This window comes from Nerophis ophidion, linkage group LG15 (assembly GCF_033978795.1).
Source record: "Nerophis ophidion isolate RoL-2023_Sa linkage group LG15, RoL_Noph_v1.0, whole genome shotgun sequence".
Classification (NCBI taxonomy): domain Eukaryota; kingdom Metazoa; phylum Chordata; class Actinopteri; order Syngnathiformes; family Syngnathidae; genus Nerophis; species Nerophis ophidion.
The window spans coordinates 350,335-361,644 of record NC_084625.1 but is presented as its reverse complement, the minus strand read 5'-3'; the positions used below and the strand labels follow the sequence as shown (position 1 = coordinate 361,644).

Here is an 11,310-nt window from a genome sequence, read left to right as displayed (position 1 = left end):
AAGATGGCGAGCGCAGATGGAAAGGAATGCAAAGATGGAAAGGAAGGCAAAGATGGCGAGCACAGATGGAAAGGAAGGCAAAGATGGCGAGCACAGATGGAAAGGAAGGCAAAGATGGCGAGCACAGATGGAAAGGAAGGCAAAGATGGCGAGCACAGATGGAAAGGAAGGCAAAGATGGCGAGCACAGATGGAAAGGAAGGCAAAGATGGCGAGCACAGATGGAAAGGAAGGCAAAGATGGCGAGCACAGATGGAAAGGAAGGCAGAGATGGCGAGCGCAGATGGAAAGGAAGGCAAAGATGGCGAGCGCAGATGGAAAGGAAGGCAAAGATGGCGAGCGCAGATGGAAAGGAAGGCAAAGATGGCGAGCGCAGATGGAAAGGAAGGCAAAGATGGCGAGCACAGATGGAAAGGAAGGCAAAGATGGCGAGCACAGATGGAAAGGAAGGCAAAGATGGCGAGCACAGATGGAAAGGAAGGCAAAGATGGCGAGCACAGATGGAAAGGAAGGCAAAGATGGCGAGCACAGATGGAAAGGAAGGCAAAGATGGCGAGCACAGATGGAAAGGAAGGCAAAGATGGCGAGCACAGATGGAAAGGAAGGCAAAGATGGCGAGCACAGATGGAAAGGAAGGCAAAGATGGCGAGCACAGATGGAAAGGAAGGCAAAGATGGCGAGCACAGATGGAAAGGAAGGCAAAGATGGCGAGCACAGATGGAAAGGAAGTCAAAGATGGCGAGCACAGATGGAAAGGAAGGCAAAGATGGCGAGCACAGATGGAAAGGAAGGCAAAGATGGCGAGCACAGATGGAAAGGAAGGCAAAGATGGCGAGCACAGATGGAAAGGAAGGCAAAGATGGCGAGCACAGATGGAAAGGAAGGCAAAGATGGCGAGCACAGATGGAAAGGAAGGCAAAGATGGCGAGCACAGATGGAAAGGAAGGCAAAGATGGCGAGCACAGATGGAAAGGAAGGCAAAGATGGCGAGCACAGATGGAAAGGAAGGCAAAGATGGCGAGCACAGATGGAAAGGAAGGCAAGATGGCGAGCACAGATGGAAAGGAAGGCAAAGATGGCGAGCACAGATGGAAAGGAAGGCAAAGATGGCGAGCACAGATGGAAAGGAAGGCAGAGATGGCGAGCGCAGATGGAAAGGAAGGCAAAGATGGCGAGCGCAGATGGAAAGGAAGGCAAAGATGGCGAGCACAGATGGAAAGGAAGGCAAAGATGGCGAGCGCAGATGGAAAGGAAGGCAAAGATGGCGAGCACAGATGGAAAGGAAGGCAAAGATGGCGAGCACAGATGGAAAGGAAGGCAAAGATGGCGAGCACAGATGGAAAGGAAGGCAAAGATGGCGAGCACAGATGGAAAGGAAGGCAAAGATGGCGAGCACAGATGGAAAGGAAGGCAAAGATGGCGAGCACAGATGGAAAGGAAGGCAAAGATGGCGAGCACAGATGGAAAGGAAGGCAAAGATGGCGAGCACAGATGGAAAGGAAGGCAAAGATGGCGAGCACAGATGGAAAGGAAGGCAAAGATGGCGAGCACAGATGGAAAGGAAGGCAAAGATGGCGAGCACAGATGGAAAGGAAGTCAAAGATGGCGAGCACAGATGGAAAGGAAGGCAAAGATGGCGAGCACAGATGGAAAGGAAGGCAAAGATGGCGAGCACAGATGGAAAGGAAGGCAAAGATGGCGAGCACAGATGGAAAGGAAGGCAAAGATGGCGAGCACAGATGGAAAGGAAGGCAAAGATGGCGAGCACAGATGGAAAGGAAGGCAAAGATGGCGAGCACAGATGGAAAGGAAGGCAAAGATGGCGAGCACAGATGGAAAGGAAGGCAAAGATGGCGAGCACAGATGGAAAGGAAGGCAAAGATGGCGAGCACAGATGGAAAGGAAGGACACATCTACCTGCATTGTGGACTCTTTGTTCTTCTTCTTCCTGCAAAAGGTTGGAGAAGTGAGACATCAAAGATCTGCGAGCAAGAAATGTCCCTCCAGTTCTCACTTTGGTCTGCGTCCACTTGAGTCGCTGTCAGTCATCTCTGGCATCCTGTCCTTCACCAGGTGGACCTCACATCCTTCACCGGGTGGACCTCACATCCTTCCTCTTCCCGTCCTGAACACAATGTGCACAACTCACACCTGGACAAGGACAACTGCACACATGGACAAGGACAACTCACACCTGGACAAGGACAACTCACACCTGGACATGGACAACTCACACCTGGACATGGACAACTCACACCTGACAAGGACAACTCACACTGGACAAGGACAACTCACACCTGGAGATGGACAACTCACACCTGGACAATGGACAACTCACACCTGGACAAGGACAACTCACACCTGGACATGGACAACTCACACTGGACAAGGACAACTCACACCTGGACATGGACAACTCACATCTGGACAAGGACAACTCACACCTGGACAAGGACAACTCACACCTGGACATGGACAACTCACACCAGGACAAGGACAACTCACACCTGGACAAGGACAACTCACACCTGGACATGGACAACTCACACCTGGACAAGGACAACTCACACCTGGACAAAGACAACTCACACCTGGACAAGGACAACTCACACCTGGACATGGACAACTCACACCTGGACAAGGACAACTAACACCTGGACATGGACAACTCACACCTGGACAAGGACAACTCACACCTGGACATGGACAACTCACACCTGGACAAGGACAACTCACACCTGGACATGGACAACTCACACCTGGACAAGGACAACTCACACCTGGACAAGGACAACTCACACCTGGACAAAGACAACTCACACCTGGACAAGGACAACTCACACCTGGACAAGGACAACTCACACCTGGACATGGACAACTCACACCTGGACATGGACAACTCACACCAGGACAAGGACAACTCACACCTGGACAAGGACAACTCACACCTGGACATGGACAACTCACACCTGGACAAGGACAACTCACACCTGGACAAAGACAACTCACACCTGGACAAGGACAACTCACACCTGGACAAGGACAACTCACACCTGGACAAGGACAACTCACACCTGGACAAGGACAACTCACACCTGGACAAAGGACAACTCACACCTGGACAAGGACAACTCACACCTGGACATGGACAACTCACACCTGGACAAGGACAACTCACACCTGGACAATGACAACTCACACCTGGACAAGGACAACTCACACCTGGACATGGACAACTCACACCTGGACAAGGACAACTCACACCTGGACATGGACAACTCACACCTGGACAAAGACAACTCACATCTGGACAAAGACAACTCACACCTGGACAAGGACAACTCACACCTGGACATGGACAACTCACACCTGGACAAAGACAACTCACACCTGGACATGGACAACTCACATCTGGACAAGGACAACTCACACCTGGACAAGGACAACTCACACCTGGACAAGGACAACTCACACCTGGACAAAGGACAACTCACACCTGGACAAGGACAACTCACACCTGGACAAGGACAACTCACACCTGGACAAGGACAACTCACACCTGGACAAGGACAACTCACACCTGGACAAGGACAACTCACACCTGGACAAAGACAACTCACACCTGGACAAAGACAACTCACACCTGGACAAAGACAACTCACACCTGGACAAGGACAACTCACACCTGGACAAGGACAACTCACACCTGGACATGGACAACTCACATCTGGACACGGACAACTCACACCTGGACAAGGACAACTCACACCTGGACAAGGACAACTCACATCTGGACAAAGACAACTCACACCTGGACAAGGACAACTCACACCTGGACAAAGACAACTCACACCTGGACATGGACAACTCACACCTGAAGACTGCTTTAGTGCTCACAGAATGACAATATTTGTGTCATCAAAAGACATTTCTCAGGGTGGCATAGAAAGACAATAGTGGTGTAGTTAAAAGACATTTGGTGGCATTGAAAGACAACAGTGGTGTAGTTAAAAGACATTTGGTGCATTGAAAGACAATAGTGGTGTAGTTAAAAGACATTTGGTGCATTGAAAGACAATAGTGGTGTAGTTAAAAAGACATTTGGTGGCATTGAAAGGACAATAGTGGTGTAGTTAAAAGACATTGGTGCATTGAAAGACAATAGTGGTGTAGTTAAAAAGACATTTGGTGGCATTGAAAGACAATAGTGGTGTAGTTAAAAGACATTTGGTGGCATTGAAAGACAATAGTGGTGTAGTTAAAAGACATTTGGTGGCATTGAAAGACAATAGTGGTGTAGTTAAAAGACATTTGGTGGCATTGAAAGACAATAGTGGTGTAGTTAAAAGACATTTGGTGGCATTGAAAGACAATAGTGGTGTAGTTAAAAGACATTTGGTGGCATTGAAAGACAATAGTGGTGTAGTTAAAAGACATTTGGTGGCATTGAAAGACAATAGTGGTGTAGTTAAAAGACATTTGGTGGCATTGAAAGACAATAGTGGTGTAGTTAAAAGACATTTGGTGGCATTGAAAGACAATAGTGGTGTAGTTAAAAGACATTTGGTGGCATTGAAAGACAATAGTGGTGTAGTTAAAAGACATTTGGTGGCATTGAAAGACAATAGTGGTGTAGTTAAAAGACATTTGGTGGCATTGAAAGACAATAGTGGTGTAGTTAAAAGACATTTGGTGGCATAGAAAGACAATAGTGGTGTAGTTAAAAGACATTTCTCAGGGGTGGCATAGAAAGGACAATAGTGGTGTAGTTAAAAGACATTTGGTGGCATTGAAAGACAATAGTGGTGTAGTTAAAAGACATTTGGTGGCATTGAAAGACAATAGTGGTGTAGTTAAAAGACATTTGGTGCATAGAAAGACAATAGTGGTGTAGTTAAAAGACATTTGGTGGCATAGAAAGACAATAGTGGTGTAGTTAAAAGACATTGGTGGCATAGAAAGACAATAGTGGTGTAGTTAAAAGACATTTGGTGGCATAGAAAGACAATAGTGGTGTAGTTAAAAGACATTTGGTGGCATTGAAAGACAACAGTGGTGTAGTTAAAAGACATTTGGTGGCATTGAAAGACAATAGTGGTGTAGTTAAAAGACATTTGGTGGCATAGAAAGACAACAGTGGTGTAGTTAAAAGACATTTGTGGCATTGAAAGACAATAGTGGTGTAGTTAAAAGACATTTGGTGGCATTGAAAGACAATAGTGGTGTAGTTAAAAGACATTTGGTGGCATTGAAAGACAATAGTGGTGTAGTTAAAAGACATTTGGTGGCATTGAAAGACAATAGTGGTGTAGTTAAAAGACATTTGGTGGCATTGAAAGACAATAGTGGTGTAGTTAAAAGACATTTGGTGGCATTGAAAGACAATAGTGGTGTAGTTAAAAGACATTTGGTGGCATTGAAAGACAATAGTGGTGTAGTTAAAAGACATTTGGTGGCATTGAAAGACAATAGTGGTGTAGTTAAAAGACATTTGGTGCATTGAAAGACAATAGTGGTGTAGTTAAAAGACATTTGGTGGCATAGAAAGACAATAGTGGTGTAGTTAAAAGACATTTGGTGGCATAGAAAGACAATAGTGGTGTAGTTAAAAGACATTTGGTGGCATAGAAAGACAATAGTGGTGTAGTTAAAAGACATTTGGTGGCATAGAAAGACAATAGTGGTGTAGTTAAAAGACATTTGGTGGCATTGAAAGACAACAGTGGTGTAGTTAAAAGACATTTGGTGGCATTGAAAGACAATAGTGGTGTAGTTAAAAGACATTTGGTGGCATAGAAAGACAACAGTGGTGTAGTTAAAAGACATTTGGTGGCATTGAAAGACAATAGTGGTGTAGTTAAAGACATTTGGTGGCATTGAAAGACAATAGTGGTGTAGTTAAAAGACATTTGGTGGCATTGAAAGACAATAGTGGTGTAGTTAAAAGACATTTGGTGGCATTGAAAGACAATAGTGGTGTAGTTTAAAAGACATTTGGTGGCATTGAAAGACAATAGTGGTGTAGTTAAAAGACATTTGGTGGCATTGAAAGACAATAGTGGTGTAGTTAAAAGACATTTGGTGGCATTGAAAGACAATAGTGGTGTAGTTAAAAGACATTTGGTGGCATTGAAAGACAATAGTGGTGTAGTTAAAAGACATTTGGTGGCATTGAAAGACAATAGTGGTGTAGTTAAAAGACATTTGGTGGCATTGAAAGACAATAGTGTGTAGTTAAAAGACATTTGGTGGCATTGAAAGACAATAGTGGTGTAGTTAAAAGACATTTGGTGGCATAGAAAGACAATAGTGGTGTAGTTAAAAGACATTTCTCAGGGTGGCATAGAAAGACAATAGTGGTGTAGTTAAAAGACATTTGGTGGCATTGAAAGACAATAGTGGTGTAGTTAAAAGACATTTGGTGGCATTGAAAGACAATAGTGGTGTAGTTAAAAGACATTTGGTGGCATAGAAAGACAATAGTGGTGTAGTTAAAAGACATTTGGTGGCATAGAAAGACAATAGTGGTGTAGTTAAAAGACATTTGGTGGCATAGAAAGACAATAGTGGTGTAGTTAAAAGACATTTGGTGGCATAGAAAGACAATAGTGGTGTAGTTAAAAGACATTTGGTGGCATTGAAAGACAACAGTGGTGTAGTTAAAAGACATTTGGTGGCATTGAAAGACAATAGTGGTGTAGTTAAAAGACATTTGGTGGCATAGAAAGACAACAGTGGTGTAGTTAAAAGACATTTGGTGGCATTGAAAGACAATAGTGGTGTAGTTAAAAGACATTTGGTGGCATTGAAAGACAATAGTGGTGTAGTTAAAAGACATTTGGTGGCATTGAAAGACAACAGTGGTGTAGTTAAAAGACATTTGGTGGCATTGAAAGACAATAGTGGTGTAGTTAAAAGACATTTGGTGGCATTGAAAGACAATAGTGGTGTAGTTAAAAGACATTTGGTGGCATTGAAAGACAATAGTGGTGTAGTTAAAAGACATTTGGTGGCATTGAAAGACAATAGTGGTGTAGTTAAAAGACATTTGGTGGCATTGAAAGACAATAGTGGTGTAGTTAAAAGACATTTGGTGGCATAGAAAGACAACAGTCTTAGTAATCTGAAGTCATTTCCAAACATGTGCAGCCTGGACAGAAGACAGACGTCAAGTAACATAGTGCGGAGATGGTATTTGTGCTGAAATATAAATATATTATTGATGATCCACACACTTATTAGGTGGTTTCATCCGATAAAAAGTGGTGTAATATAAATATATTATTGATGATCCACACACTTATTAGGTGGTTTTATCCGATAAAAAGTAGCATTATCCGGCTAGCTAGCTAGCTTTGCTTAGCTAACTTCAAAGGCATGATTTGGAAGAGAAACTGAGCAGCGTTTCAGCTAAAAAAGCGTGATGAAAGCAAGGAATGGCCACCAACCTGTACTGTGCTGAGAACATGTTCCAAGAAGTGAGTTAGAAGTCTGTTCCTCACAATGTTTGCATTCTCACTGCTGGCTAGCTGGCTAGCAGGCTAGCAGCACCGTCAACATAGCTCAAACACTGCAGCTGCACAGAGGAGGCGGGCCTACGCAGCTGTCAGCCTATCAGAGTTCAAGGTCTGGACGACGCAGCCAATCAGTGAAGGGTAAGTAGGTTGAGCACACACTGCAAGCACTCTTGTGTCAGCGAACATTAACAACTTCTCAAGCAGAGATGTCCAAACTACTTAACTAACATCTTTACAGCCCATCTATCTACTTAACTAACATCTTTTACAGCCCATCTATCTACTTAACTAACATCTTTTGCAGCCCATCTATCTACTTAACTAACATCTTTACAGCCCATCTATCTACTTAACTAACATCTTTTACAGCCCATCTATCTACTTAACTAACATCTTTTACAGCCCATCTATCTACTTAACTAACATCTTTTACAGCCCATCTATCTACTTAACTAACATCTTTTACAGCCCATCTATCTACTTAACTAACATCTTTTACAGCCCATCTATCTACTTAACTAACATCTTTTGCAGCCCATCTATCTACTTAACTAACATCTTTTACAGCCCATCTATCTACTTAACTAACATCTTTTACAGCCCATCTATCTACTTAACTAACATCTTTTACAGCCCATCTATCTACTTAACTAACATCTTTTACAGCCCATCTATCTACTTAACTAACATCTTTTACAGCCCATCTATCTACTTAACTAACATCTTTTACAGCCCATCTATCTACTTAACTAACATCTTTTGCAGCCCATCTATCTACTTAACTAACATCTTTTACAGCCATCTATCTACTTAACTAACATCTTTTACAGCCCCATCTATCTACTTAACTAACATCTTTTACAGCCCATCTATCTACTTAACTAACATCTTTTACAGCCCATCTATCTACTTAACTAACATCTTTTACAGCCCATCTATCTACTTAACTAACATCTTTTACAGCCCATCTATCTACTTACTAACATCTTTTACAGCCCATCTATCTACTAACTAACATCTTTTACAGCCCATCTATCTACTTAACTAACATCTTTTACAGCCCATCTATCTACTTAACTAACATCTTTTACAGCCCATCTATCTACTTAACTAACATCTTTTACAGCCCATCTATCTACTTAACTAACATCTTTTACAGCCCATCTATCTACTTAACTAACATCTTTTACAGCCCATCTATCTACTTAACTAACATCTTTTGCAGCCCATCTATCTACTTAACTAACATCTTTTACAGCCCATCTATCTACTTAACTAACATCTTTTACAGCCCATCTATCTACTTAACTAACATCTTTTACAGCCCATCTATCTACTTAACTAACATCTTTTACAGCCCATCTATCTACTTAACTAACATCTTTTACAGCCCATCTATCTACTTAACTAACATCTTTTACAGCCCATCTATCTACTTAACTAACATCTTTTACAGCCCATCTATCTACTTAACTAACATCTTTTACAGCCCATCTATCTACTTAACTAACATCTTTTACAGCCCATCTATCTACTTAACTAACATCTTTTACAGCCCATCTATCTACTTAACTAACATCTTTTACAGCCCATCTATCTACTTAACTAACATCTTTTACAGCCCATCTATCTACTTAACTAACATCTTTTACAGCCCATCTATCTACTTAACTAACATCTTTTACAGCCCATCTATCTACTTAACTAACATCTTTTACAGCCCATCTATCTACTTAAACTAACATCTTTTACAGCCCATCTATCTACTTAACTAACATCTTTTACAGCCCATCTATCTACTTAACTAACGTCTTTTACAGCCCAACTATCTACTTAACTAACGTCTTTTACAGCCCATCTATCTACTTAACTAACATCTTTTACAGCCCATCTATCTACTTAACTAACATCTTTTACAGCCCATCTATCTACTTAACTAACATCTTTTACAGCCCATCTATCTACTTAACTAACATCTTTTACAGCCCATCTATCTACTTAACTAACATCTTTTACAGCCCATCTATCTACTTAACTAACATCTTTTACAGCCCATCTATCTACTTAACTAACGTCTTTTACAGCCCAACTATCTACTTAACTAACGTCTTTTACAGCCCATCTATCTACTTAACTAACATCTTTTACAGCCCATCTATCTACTTAACTAACATCTTTTTACAGCCCATCTATCTACTTAACTAACATCTTTTACAGCCCATCTATCTACTTAACTAACATCTTTTACAGCCCATCTATCTACTTAACTAACATCTTTTACAGCCCATCTATCTACTTAACTAACGTCTTTTACAGCCCAACTATCTACTTAACTAACATCTTTTACAGCCCATCTATCTACTTAACTAACATCTTTTACAGCCCATCTATCTACTTAACTAACATCTTTTACAGCCCATCTATCTACTTAACTAACATCTTTTACAGCCCATCTATCTACTTAACTAACATCTTTTACAGCCCATCTATCTACTTAACTAACATCTTTTACAGCCCAACTATCTACTTAACTAACATCTTTTACAGCCCATCTATCTACTTAACTAACATCTTTTACAGCCCATCTATCTACTTAACTAACATCTTTTACAGCCCATCTATCTACTTAACTAACATCTTTTACAGCCCATCTATCTACTTAACTAACATCTTTTACAGCCCATCTATCTACTTAACTAACATCTTTTACAGCCCATCTATCTACTTAACTAACATCTTTTACAGCCCATCTATCTACTTAACTAACGTCTTTTACAGCCCAACTATCTACTTAACTAACGTCTTTTACAGCCCATCTATCTACTTAACTAACATCTTTTACAGCCCATCTATCTACTTAACTAACATCTTTTACAGCCCATCTATCTACTTAACTAACATCTTTTACAGCCCATCTATCTACTTAACTAACATCTTTTACAGCCCATCTATCTACTTAACTAACATCTTTTACAGCCCATCTATCTACTTAACTAACATCTTTTACAGCCCATCTATCTACTTAACTAACATCTTTTACAGCCCATCTATCTACTTAACTAACATCTTTTACAGCCCAACTATCTACTTAACTACTGTCTTTTACAGCCCAACTATCTACTTAACTAACGTCTTTTACAGGCCATCTATCTACTTAACTAACATCTTTTACAGCCCAACTATCTACTTAACTAACATCTTTTACAGCCCATCTATCTACTTAACTAACATCTTTTACAGCCCATCTATCTACTTAACTAACATCTTTTACAGCCCATCTATCTACTTAACTAACATCTTTTACAGCCCAACTATCTACTTAACTAACATCTTTTACAGCCCATCTATCTACTTAACTAACATCTTTTACAGCCCAACTATCTACTTAACTAACATCTTTTACAGCCCATCTATCTACTTAACTAACATCTTTTACAGCCCATCTATCTACTTAACTAACATCTTTTACAGCCCATCTATCTACTTAACTAACATCTTTTACAGCCCAACTATCTACTTAACTAACATCTTTTACAGCCCAACTATCTACTTAACTAACATCTTTTACAGCCCATCTATCTACTTAACTAACATCTTTTACAGCCCATCTATCTACTTAACTAACATCTTTTACAGCCCATCTATCTACTTAACTAACATCTTTTACAGCCCAACTATCTACTTAACTAACATCTTTTACAGCCCATCTATCTACTTAACTAACATCTTTTACAGCCCATCTATCTACTTAACTAACATCTTTTACAGCCCAACTATCTACTTAACTAACATCT

General features: G+C 41.0%; 1 long non-coding RNA gene across 1 annotated transcript; it reads right to left on the bottom strand.

The window, feature by feature from the left end:
- Positions 1 to 1,915: 1,915 nt before the first annotated feature.
- On the bottom strand, positions 1,916 to 7,580 carry LOC133569043 (uncharacterized). Its single transcript, XR_009809733.1, has 3 exons — positions 7,448 to 7,580; positions 2,014 to 2,124; positions 1,916 to 1,947 (listed from the first exon to the last, which is right to left on the bottom strand). It is a non-coding gene; the product is annotated as an uncharacterized LOC133569043 (long non-coding RNA).
- Between the last annotated feature and the right edge of the window lie 3,730 nt (positions 7,581 to 11,310).